Consider the following 13,009-nt stretch of genomic DNA (forward strand, 5'->3'; position numbering starts at 1 on the left):
TGCTGAAAGGGAATTATTTGATCACATGTTGTCGTTATTGGCAGGTATTCTACAGAGAAGTGGAGAATATTGGATTACTACGCTAGTGGCTGTTAAACATAGTCTCTCCACGAAGCCGCCAGGCCATGCCAGGCAGACACAACACCCCCCGTGTGCTGTGCTGACTTCATCAGAGGGCTCCGCAGGGCTGCTGGTGCTCCCCAGAGACCCTTGACCTCAAACATCAGGGCTGTTGAAAGTCTGGGCTTCAAGGAGAAAATCATCTAGAAGCAAGCCCTGATGCTGTTTGGTGTGTGTCCTGCCTCCTCACTAGCATTCAGCAGGCAGACGCTTCAGCCGGGAGGTTTAATAGAGTGAAGTGCATTTCCCTACCTTTCCCTACAGTCTCAGTGCCCCGATGGTACTCATTTCCTGGGCCCAATAACAGAAGCCAGAATTACCCTCTGCCATTAGCAGGCTGGAGCTTTTAGCTTATGGCACTCCTAAAGCCGAAGGTGGAGCCTCTGCGGTTTCTAGCATCATAGGCTGAGTGATAACCCTTTGCATTTCAGGTGATGGGAAGAAGTGAAGGATAGCTCAGATTGTTGGAAAGGGAATACCTTAGTCTGTTCCTAATACTGTAATTAAATGACCACAGACTGGGTCATTTATAAATAATAGACATTTATTTCTGACAGTTCTGGAAGCTGGGAGTACAAGATTGAGGCGCCATAGATCTGGCATCTGACAAAGGCCCTCTTCCGTGACCTGCAGACAGCCCCCTTCTCTCTGTGTCCTCACATGGCGGAGAGAGAGGCAGAGCTTCGAGTGAGTGTCTCTTCTTAGAAGGGCACTAATCCCACTCAATGAGGTTCCACCCTCATGCCCTAATCACCTCCCAAAGACCCACCTTCAAATACTATCAAATTAAGAACTAGGTTAACATATCCATGGGGGACTCAAACACATACATTTTAAGGGCTAAGTTTTAACATATACATTTTGGGGGACTCAAACCTGCCACCTGCAGCAGGGAACACCCTGAGTCCTGGAAGCCCACGCTGCACCGTGCATCTTAGGCTGGAAAGCTCTTTGCCCAGGAGTCCTCGTTTTCGTAAGTCTTTGTCCGGTCAGTGGAGTAACAGCATCAGCCTCACCCGTTGCCTCTAAGAAATGCAGAGTCCCAGGCCCCGCCCAGACCCATTTAGACAAGGATCTGCATTTTGACAAGATCCTGGAGGATTGATGTACCCATTGGAGACTGAGAAGCCCCGTGTTGCATGGGTGTCACCTGGACATAATTAGGCATATTCTTCTCTAATTGTCCTTGGTTTGGGATGCAAGTGGGATGATCAGCTTCTGTGATCTTGCTCTCCTGACGTAGTTGATATTTTCATTCTTCACTAATTAAGGCACTTAAAAGAAGACACAGAGGTTATCTTTTACAAACAGTGTACTTTTGAAAAGCTCTGAATAAAATAAACAGTGTTCTCCTATAGATATCATTTTAGGGATGCTCTTTTCCCATTGCCTGTTGATTGATCCACAGGGGAGGAGCTTATAGCTGGCCAGCTTTCATCTGCAAAGTAGTTAATTATTAACAGCACTTATTTGCACTGATCCTGTGCTTCCTGGAGTGAATCATTTTACAGCAGGTGCCGCAGAATCAGTGTCTTGCTGTGTCCTGGTCTTCATTAACCTGCAGCCAGTGTTCCTCCAGCTTTCCCAAATAATGAGCGAGAACAGACATTCACAGAAACAATGTTTAATCTGGGCACCCTGTGGCCCACTCAAGTTGACACATAAAATTAACAATCATGTGCATGGAAGCCTCAGAGGCGTCCTTCTGGGAGCCCAGTGCTGGAAGGGATGCTGGAGAGCCAACTTCACCAGGAGGAAGTGAGTCTGGATGCAGGGGGAGGAGCCTGGCCATCTGCTGTCGTCTGGGATGAGTCGGACTCACTGGTTGCTGATATTCAAGACAAACAGATGAGCGGATGTTAAATTAGTGATCTAGAATTAAAAGGATGCCCAGTCCCACTGAAAATAATTTATTTCAAGAATTCCATGGGCAAGCAATTTAGGGATGTAAAATAACACCCTTATTCTCAGCAGGTTAATTTTGCTCGAGAATGAATTGCAGGTGGAGGAGCAATTATTTTCTTACAAAAATAAGCTTCGCTTTCCCTAAGTTGAAAATAGCCTTGGATAAGTCAGATGACAGTAGTTTCTTAAAGACAGGCAGTTCATTAACTGGTTGTTTTTAGCTGCTCAGTAAAAGTCTTTCAGAAAATCAAAAGTTTGGGAAAATTTGTGCCACTTGAAAAAAAGCATCGTTAGTTAATTATCGGTTGAAAACTGTAGCCGTTCTTTCATTTTTTAAACAGCCTTATTGAGGTCTGACTGACGTAAAATAAACCGCACATATTTAAAATGTATAATTTGGCCAGACTCATGCCTTTAATCCCAAATCTTTGGGAGGCCAAGGTGAGAGGATCACTTGAGGACAGGAGTTGAAGACCAGCCTGGGCAACGTAGCAAGACCTTGTCTCTACAGAAAATTTACAAATTAGCTGGGCATGGTGCCACATGCCAAATCGTAGTTGGTTAGGAGGCTGTGGCTGGAGGATCCCTGGAGCCCAAGAGTTCTGGTTTGCAGTGAACTACAATTGTGCCATTACACACTAGCCCACACCGTAGAGTGAGACCCTGTCTCTAAAATAATAAATAAATAGGCTTGGGCACAGTGACTCACGCCTGTAATTCTAGCACTTTGGGAGGCCAAGACGGGAGGATCACGTGAGCCCAGGAGTTTGAGACCAGCCTTGGCAACACAGTGAGACACCATCTCTACGAACATTTTTCTTTTGAATTTGCTGGGCGTGGTGGTGCATTCCTGTAGTCCCACCTACTCGGGACGCTGAGGCAGAAAGATTGCTTGAGCCCAGAAGATCAAGGCTGCAGTGAGCCATGATTGTGCCACTGCATTCCTGTATTAGTCCACTCTCAGACTGCTAATAAAAACATACCCAAGACTGGGTGATTAAGAAAGGAAAGAGGTTTAATTGACTCACAGTTTGGCATGGCTGGGGAGGCCTGTTGAAACTTACAATCGTGGCTGAAGGGGAAGTAAACACGTCATTCTTTACATGGTGACAGGAAGGAGCAGTGCCAAGCAAAAGGGGGAAAAGGCCCTTATAAAACCATCAGATCTCGTGAGAACTCACTGTCACGAGAACAGCATGAGGGAAACGGACGCCTGAGTCATTTACCCCCCACTGGATCCCTCCCACAACATGTGGGGACTATGGGAGCTACAATTCAAGATGAGATTTTGGTGGAGACACAGCCAAACCATATCATTCCACCCCACCCAAATCTCATGTCCTCACATTTCAAAACACAGCCATGCCTTTCCAACAGTCCCCCAAAGTCTCAGTTCATTCCAGCATTAACCCAAAAGTCCAAGTCCAAAGTCTCACTCAAGACGAAGCAAGTCCCTTCTGCCTATGAGACTATAAAATCAAAAGCAAACTAGTTACCTCCGAGATACAATAGGGGTACAGATATTGGGTAAATACAGCCATTTCAAATGGGAGAGGTTGGCTAAAACAAAGGGGCTACAGGCCCCATGCAAGTCCAAAATCCATAGGGCAGTCATTAAATCTTAAAGCTCCAAAATGACTTCTTTTGACTCCATGTCTCAAATCTAGGTCACACTGATGCAAGAGGTGGGCTACCACGGCCTTGGATAGCTCCACCCTTGTGGCTTTGCAGGGTACAGCCCCAATCCTGGCTGCTTTCACAGCTGGCCTTGAGTGTCTGTGGTTTTTCCAGGCGCTTAGCGCAAGCTCTCGGTGGATCTACCATTCTGGGGTCTGGAGGACCTCGGCCCTCTTCTCACAGCTCCACTAGGAGCTGCCCCTGTGGGGACTCTGTGTGGTAACTGTGAGTCAATTAACCCTCTTTCCTTTATAAATTACCCAGTCTCGGGTATGTCTCTTTTTTTTTGAAACGGAGTCTCGCTCTGTCGCCCAGGCTGGAGTGAGTGGCGCGATCTCGGCTCACTGCAAGCTCTACCTCCCGGGTTCCCGCCATTCTCCTGCCTCAGCCTCCCGAGTAGCTGGGACTACAGGCGCCTGCCACCACGCCAGGCTAATTTTTTGTATTTTTAGTAGAGACGAGGTTTCACTGTGTTAGCCAGGATGGTCTCGATCTCCTGACCTCGTGATCCGCCCGTCTCGGCCTCCCAAAGTCCTGGGATGACAGGCATGAGCCACCGCGCCCGGCTGGGTGTGTCTTTATTAGCAGTGTGAGAACAGACTCATACAGTAAATTGGTACCGAGAGCGGCCCCAGACAACCACTGATCTTCTTTCAGGCACTGTGGATTATTTCGAATTTTTAAGAGGTAGAAATTGAATAATACAGTGTGTCCTTTTTTTTTTGTCTGACCTTTCTCTCTCAGTGTAAATATTTTGAGATGTATCCAAGTTGTAGGTATTCATAGTTTCTTTTTATTGCGAGTAGTATTTGGTTGAGATATATAGTATAACTCAACTATATATCTTTTGGATTCATTCATCTGTTGATAGACATTTGGGTTGTTTACAGTTTTTGGTTGTGATAAACAAATATGCTATGAAAATTCATACGAAAGTCTTTGCAAAGACATGGTCTTCATTCTCTCAGTCACATCTCTTAGATAAATCCAGAGGTGGAATGACTGAAACATACGGTAGGCACATGTTTTATGTATGTATGTATGTATGTTTCAGTCACCCGGCTAGAGTGCAGTGTCATGATCATAGCTCACTGCAGCCTCAAGCTCCCGTGTTCAAGCCATCCTCCTGCCTCAGTCTCCCAAAATGCTCACATTACATGCGTGAGCCACCGTGCCCAGCCTCATGTAATTAGTTCCTGCTGTGATCTTGCTTAGTACAAACCCATCAGTTTCTTCATTCTAGTTTTGGAAATTCAGCCCAATGCTATGAACTCAAAATTATTAGAAATTATATACTTGTCAGAGTTTTTTCATTCTTTCCGTTCTTTCCATGAACTGCCCTGAAGACATAACACTTTAAGACTGTCAGTGCTTGCAAGAAGCTTTCAGAAAGGCATCTGAATAAAGCAATTACTATGAACACCAAGGCTTAAAATGGCCATGGCAATGCAGTTGACAAAGAAATTTGGTTATTCGTGAACCAAAATTATGACTGATAGCATTTATACGAAGACATAGATTTCCAGGAACTTTATATGATTTTGGAACATCTATTAATAACACATCCATATAACTAACTCGAAGGCTAAACATCATTCCATATTTTGACAGTGCTTCCCATATAATTTAAAATATTCGATAAGCCCATGTTGGCTTAATCGCTTTCTTTTACAGTTCCTTTCAGAAGTTCCAGGGCTTTCTGGAATGTCCTAAAGTTAATTTGCGTCAAAAATTTTTTGAAAAGTTTGTCAAATATCCAAGGTTTAAATTACATAGCTACTCAGGAGGCTGAGGCAGGCGAATTGCTTGAACCCAGGAGGTAGAGGTTGCAGTGAGCTGAGATCGCACCACCTACTCCAGCCTGGCGACAGAGCGAGACTCCATTTCAAACAAACAAACAAAAAATTACATGGTCAGGTAGGAACATAGATCTTATGAAATAAAACCAAAGTGTCAGATTTCAAAGACACAAAGCACAAGAAATTATCTTGATTAAACATAGAATCAGTTTCCTAGGCCAGTTACCTAAAAGGTAAAGAAAAACATTTCACTTTTTTTTTTTGAGAGAGGGTTTTACTCTGTTATCCAGGCTGGAGTGCAGTAGTGTGATCTTGGCTGACTGCCACCTCCACCTCCCAGGCTCAAGCGATTCTCCACCTCAGCCTCCTGAGTAGATGGGACTACAGGCATGTGCCACCATGCTTGACTAATTTTCTTAAAAACTTTTTGTAGACACAGGAACTCACCATATTGCCCAGGCTGATCTCGAACTCTGGGTCTCAAGCAATCCACCCCTTCGGCCTCCAGAAGTGCTGAGATTACAGGCCTGAGCCACCACACCCGGCCCACAGTTTTCTATTAAGGGCAGAGCAATGCTCCAAGAAAACCTTGTTCTAACACAGAGGCTCAAACTCCTCCCTCCCGTCAGTGTACTTTTCGTATTAATGCTCAGTTTTTTAAAAACTTAAATTTTCTAATTTTAGTCAATCTGATCACACATAAAATTCTTTTCATGAGGTTAATCTTGCACAAACCTACATCTTGCTTAAACCTTCCATTTTGTCCTATGCCTTCTACCTGAGGATAAAAATTTACTTGCCTTTTCCCTTTATCATTTTGTTATATATATTGTTATATATAAAGTTTCGGTGCTGCAAAAGAAATAGCACTCGAAAATAAAATTTTCCTTTTAATTCTCAGCAAGGCAAGTTACTTCTGTATAGAAGGGTGTGCCCTTACAGATGGAACAATGGTGAGTGCACATTTGGACAAGGGAAGGGAAGGGGTTCTTGTCCCTGACACACGGGGCCCCTGCTGCTGTGTGATTCCCCTATTGGCTAGGGTTAGACTGCACAGGCTAAGCTAATTCCGATTGGCTAATTTAAAGAGAATGATGGGGTGAGGGCGGAGCAGGTAGCAGGTAATTGGAATGAGTTAGGGTGGAGCAGGTGTTCAGAATGAGTCAGGGTGGTGTAGGTAATCGAAAAAGGTTGCTTTATGAGGATGTTAAGTTTAAAAGTAGAAGGCAAAGAATTGAACATACTGACATATTAACTCTTTGAAAAGAAATTTAGAACTCATCTCTAACAAGTTTCACCACACAAAGTTACCTCTCATGCAAAAGAAATAAATTACTTTTTTCAACTTTTTAATCTTTTTACCAAAAATAAATCCTCATAGTTATACCATTTTTCCCATCTCTCCTATTTACTGCTCCTTTCTGCCTTTTTTCTATTTCCTTCTTAAATCTGTATTTTGATTTAAAAATCTCAGAATAACTTTTGAATTAGATAGAATTGCTCTTTTTTAACATAAAATATATCCACCTATCTTCTCAAGATTTTTCTCACCAAAAACACATCTTACTTTCTTTGTACATTTTGCATACAAAATTGTTTTCCTTTTCTCTAGTAGTTCTAATTAGATATATTAATTAGAATTTTAACCTCTAAATTTTAACCTTTATGATTTGTGAAAACCTAGGAAATATGCAATTTTTATTTGTCACATACTAACATTTTATGAATTTACATTTTATAATTACTGGAAACATGTAACTTCCTCACAGAACAATTGTTTTATGTTTACTAACAGACCCAAATATATTTATCTACTCTCTACCATATAAAAATAAGATGTCAAAGTATATAAACTTTTAACTTATGCTTAATGATGAATGCTTAGTATTTTAACTTATCAAGAAATGACCTAAACATTTAATGAGTATCTATTACTTAATTTCATTTTAAGGTTTTAAGTTACCAAAAAGATTTTTTAAACTATGAAGAATTCATTTATAAATATTTATAGCTGTTTGAATGTACCTAATTTACTCATTTTAACAGTTATATTTGAGCTGTTCATGAAAATTTTATGAGACATTGAACTAAACTAGCCATCATCTCAAGTTTTCCCTGTGAACCATTTTTACAATATGCAAATGTTAGCACCTAAGCAAAAACCCTAAAGTTAAATACACGGGTATTTTGCTGACGAGAAGACACAACTGTTTTCATTAAACCAGCAATATTAAACCAGTTTTGTTTACCAAAGATTTACCCAGGTAATGTGAATCAAAAGTCATTTGAGTTGTTGTTTCTTTCTGATAGAGTATTTGATTTAAGCACTCACTTTCCTTTTCTTTCTTTCTTTTTTTTTTTTTTTGAGATGGAGTCTCACTCTATTGCCCAGGCTGGAGTGCAGTGGCACGATCTTGGCTCACTGCAAGCTCTGCCTCCTGTGTTCATGCCATTCTCCTGCCTCAGCCTCTCGCGTAGCTGGGACTACAGGCGCCTACCACCAAGCCCAGCTAATTTTTGTATTTTTAGTAGAGACAGGGTTTCACCGTGTTAGCCAGGATGGTCTTGATCTCCTGACCTCGTGATCCACCCGCCTTGGCCTCCCAAAGTGCTGGGATTACAGGCGTGAGCCACCGCGCCCGGCCAGCACTCACTTTTCTTTAAGCCAATTAATCAGAGCTCTCACATATTTTGGCAGGGAAATATCACATACATAGAACACATACAGACATATAGACAGACACACAAATAGAAGCAGATCTTACAAGATTCTTCATTTGCCAGTGTTCTCTCCTTCCTTTGACTGTCAGTCTTCTGCTTCCCTGTTCCATTGTCCTCAACAATTGCTAGCTAGGCAACCCTAAATTTGCACTCTCAAAGGGATGGCTCCCAAATGAAACAAGGTAAACGATGAACGGAACTTATCATTTGCCAAAACAAAGAAGGGGTAAAGGCCCAGTTAAGGCAAGATGGGCAGGAAATGTACATTAAAGAAAGGTAAGGTTTGTCATGTAAATGTTGAGCCGATGTCTTTCCCAAAGTAAAACTTTCTAGTGGTTTAAGTACAGAGAAGGAGACACCCTTACAAATGGAGGTTTCCTTTATAGATGCAAATTTCTTTTACAAAGAGTTTCAAAATTAGCTAACTGAATGTCAGAAAATTGTATTTTAAAGACAGGTTTAGTTCCAGAGGTGGACTTTTCAGCTTTGTTTGTTAATTAGATTATTGCCTTAGGGGGTAGAGCCTGCTAATGAATGGGCAAAGAATATTAGGTAGAAGCCTCCTGGTGCTTCCCTCAGAGGCCCATTTGTCCTGGTGGTTAACATGGAGGCCATTTTCAGAGGCTGGGCAGACTGCTCTTAGGGGCTTTCTTGGGAATCTTTGAGACAGCCCTTTTCTAGTGTCCTGGTTGTTTGCACAAGTGGCAACAATGTTTTGGAAACTGTTGTTTAGGGGTCATCTATTAGAAAGTGCTCCAGGGCAGTCCCCAAACCATTCTAGCTTGTTGGTTACCATGGAGCTGAAACACTCTGGGAATGGCTCTCAAAAGCTAATTTGTGCTGTTTCAGCACTGCCTGGCCCATAAGCAGTCCAGTGAGGCTTCTCAGGTTCCTCTCATTCTCAGAAAATATCAATGTACCTCTTTCATTCACTTTTGGGCCTCCCCAGGTCCCACCAACACGTGTATTAGTTGGTAGCGGTCAGGTATCCAGAGGTCATACGTCACAATTAAGACCTTGAATTATTTAGAAAACTTTCAAAGGTCTTTCCTAGGTTTAGGAAGTGTTTGAACTATGGCCCTGGCTCTATTTCTGTCTAGGGAGTATAAGTCCGTTGGGGATTATCTCCTGAATTTTTGGGTAGTTCTTATAAGGAAACTGTTTAACTGCTATTTCAAAGGAAAAAGGCAATTCAGACAGAGTGTTAGCCTATGAATATTCAGGAGTAGACCATGAATATTCAGACAAAGTAGGATAGGGTATGGGGAATCTCTTGCATTTTTAGCTTTTCATTAGCTTTTTGTAGTGAATCTTTATAAAAGGCTATTTTGGAATCCTGTTATCTCTTTGAGGATCCTGAATACCAGTAAGAATCCCATTCCCTCTGCCCAATTTGTGGAGCCCAGAACTCAGGTACATTTCTTCAATAAATAGTTTTGTTCATCTGGAATGTTTTACATAATGGCTGTTGTAATTCTGAATTATCTTTAGTAAGATTTTTCCACTTCTGTAAATATTTGCAGGTTACAGGGCCAAATATACATGAAAAAGGCAGGTCTGCAAGAAGGCAAGTACTTAGAGCGTGAGAAACGAGGGATCCCACTTTTATGTTGGATCTTGGGTCTCTCAGGGCCGGGATAACTTTGCCTCTGAGATCGCCTTGACCAACTTAGCCAACGATTTTCCATTTTCTGTCTGACCCAGACACCTAAGGCTGTCTTACCTATGTGTGTAAGAAAAAAGAACACACGGATCTAAATCTGTGAATTCCAAAAGCTGGAGTTCACGCCCTCCTGCAGTAGTAACCACTTATGACAACTGCTGTCAGTTCCCTTTAAAACTGCAGCCCGGTGGCTCACGCCTGTAATCCCAGCACTTTTGAGGTCAAGGCAGGCGGATCACAAGGTCAAGAAATCAAGACCATCCTGGCCAACACGGTGAAACCCCATCTCTGCTAAAAATTCAAACAAATTAGCTGGGCATGGTGGCGCGCACCTGCTGTCCCAGCTACTCGGGAAGCTGAGGCAGAAGAATCTCTTGAACCCAGGAGGCGGAGGTTGCAGCGAGCCGAGATCATGCCACTGCATTCCAGCCTGGTGACAGAGCGAGACTCCATCTAAAAAAACAAACAAACAAAAACAAAACAAACAAAATAAAAAAATGCAGCCCATGAATGCACAGTGGTTCACACCTGTCATCTCTGCACGTTGGAAGGCAAAGGCAGGAGGATTGCTTGAGGCCAGGAGTTTGAGACCAGCCTAGGCAACATGGCAAGACTCCCATCTCTACAGCATTTTTTAATCTTGTCTGTACAAGAACAAAAAATTAGCTGAGTGCGGTGGTGTACATCTGTAGTCATAGCTATTTGGGAGGCTAGGGTGGGAGGATCCCTAGAGCCTAGGAGGTCAACGTTACAGTGAGCTCTAATCACGGCAGTGCACTCCAGCCTGGGTGACAGACCCTGTCTTTAACATATATATATAAGCTTCAGCCCTTTATTTATGCTAGCCACGGATGGGGGGCAATGTACACTTCTGTTCAGCCATATTCTTGGGAACTTGACTCAAGTCTTTTATGGAACTAAGCACAAGAAGTTCTGAAAAATGGAGCAAAAATTGCAGCCCTGCCCTTAAGAGTGACTTGTTCGGGGGTGCAGTTAGGGGTGCCTTTTCCTGTGTTCCTCAGGGGGTCTCAGGGAATCAACCTAAGTGTCCATCAACAGATGAATAAATAAAGAAAATGTGGTATACACACACTTAATGAAATACTATTCAGCTTTAAAAAGAAGGAAATTCTGTCATTTGCAACAACATGGATGGAGTTAGACAACATTATGTTAAGTAAAATAAGCCAGGCACAGAAAGACAAATATCCCATGTACTCACTTACATGTGGAATCCAAAGCAATCATACTCAGAAGCAGAGAGTAGAACTGTTGTTACAGAGGCTGGGGAATGGGGGAGATAGGAAGATAGGTGATGGTCAAAGGGAGCAAAATCTCAGGTAGACAGGAGGAATAAATATACATTTTTTGAGTTCTGTTGCACAGTGTGGTGAATATAGTTAGTAATGGAATATTATACATTTCAAAATTACCTAGAGGGTAAATTTCAAACGTTCTTACCACAAAATCTTTAGGTACGTGAAGTGATAGATACGTTAACTAGCTTAATTTAGTTATTCTATATTGTATTCACAAATCATACCATTACTTTGTACCCCATAAATTTATACAATTATAAGTGATTAAGTTGACAACAAAAATCACAAAATAAAATAAACAATTAGAGAAAACAGCATCTAGAATAATAAAATACCTGGAAGAAATTTCAGCAAGGAGGTGAAAGACTTATATACTGAAAACTATAAAATGTAGCTGAAAAAATTTTAAATGACTTAAATAAATGAAAAGACATCCTACGTTTCTGGATAGGAAAATTTCATATTGTTAGGATGCCATACTACTTAAAGCAATCTACTGATACAATGTGATCTCTGTCAAAACCATAATGAATTTTTGCAGAAATAAAAAAGGCAATCCTCAAATTTATGTAGAATTACAAGGTTCCCCATATAGCAAAAACAATCTTGAAAGAGAAGAATTAAGTTGGAAGATTCACATATCTTGACTCCAAAGTTTACTATTAGACTACAGTAGTCAAAATAGTGTGGTCTACCTGAGATGTTGTACCCTTTGACCATCATCTCCCCATCTCCCCCAACTCCCAGCCTCTGTAACCACAGTTCTACCAGTTCTACTCTCTGCTTCTGAGTTTGGTTGCTTTAGATTCCACACATAAGTGAGTGTATGAAATATTTGTCTCTGTGCCTGGCTTATTTTACTTAGCATAATGTTGTCTAATTCCATCTATGTTGTTGCAAATGACAGAATTTCCTTCTTTTTAAAGCTGAATAGTATTTCATTGTGTATATATACCACATTTTCTTTATTCATTCATCTGTTGATGGACACTTGGGTTGATTCCATTATTGTGAATAATGCTTCAATGAACATGGGAGTGCAGACATCTCTTTGGCAAACTGATTTCAAATCTTTTGCATAAATACCCAGAAGTGAGATTGTTGGTTCATATGGTAATTCTATTTTTAGTTTTGGGGGAACCTCCATATAGTTTTCCATAACGGCTGCACTAATTTACATTTCCGTCAACAGCATATGAGTGTTCCCTTTGTCCACATTCTCACCAACATTTGATATCTTTTGTCTTTTTTATAATAGCCATTCTGACAGGTATGATAGCATATCTCATTGTGGTTCTAATTTGCATTTTCCTAATGATTAGTGATGTTGGGCATTTTTTCATAAGTCTTTGGGCCATTTGTATGTCTTCTTCTAAGAATTGTTTATTCAGATCCCTTGCCCATTCTTTACTTTGATTCTTTGTTTTCTTGCTATTGGGTGTTTGAGCTCCTTGCATACTTTGGACATTAATCCATTATTATTCAACAATAGCTTGCAATAATGGATATATGGCTCGCAGATATTTTCTCCCCATTCGCAGGTTATCTCTGCACACTGTTAATTGTTCTTTTGCTGTGCAGCTTTTAAGTTTGATATTACCAAACTTTTCGATTTTTGTTTTTGTTGCCTGTCCTTTTGGGGTCAAATCAAAAAAAAATTATTACCCAGACAAATGGGAAGTATTTTGTATAATATGAGTTATGGTAAACTTGTTGACACTTGTTTTAGGACCTAAAATATTGGTCTATCTTGCTAAATGCTCTATGTGCTTTTGAGAATAATGTGCATTCTGCTGTTTTTAGGT

General features: G+C 41.2%; 1 protein-coding gene and 1 long non-coding RNA gene across 7 annotated transcripts in view; one reads left to right on the plus strand and one right to left on the minus strand.

Moving 5' to 3' along the window:
- Nucleotides 1–13,009, plus strand: part of ATP10A (ATPase phospholipid transporting 10A (putative)) — a 182,847-nt gene that overhangs the window by 100,896 nt on the left and 68,942 nt on the right. The window lies entirely within an intron of this gene.
- Nucleotides 1,729–8,336, minus strand: LOC135971738 (uncharacterized). The gene is made up of 2 exons (XR_010587962.1): nucleotides 8,267–8,336; nucleotides 1,729–1,948 (listed from the first exon to the last, which is right to left on the minus strand). It is a non-coding gene; the product is annotated as an uncharacterized lncRNA (long non-coding RNA).

The sequence above is a fragment of the Macaca fascicularis genome, chromosome 7, assembly GCF_037993035.2.
Source record: "Macaca fascicularis isolate 582-1 chromosome 7, T2T-MFA8v1.1".
Classification (NCBI taxonomy): domain Eukaryota; kingdom Metazoa; phylum Chordata; class Mammalia; order Primates; family Cercopithecidae; genus Macaca; species Macaca fascicularis.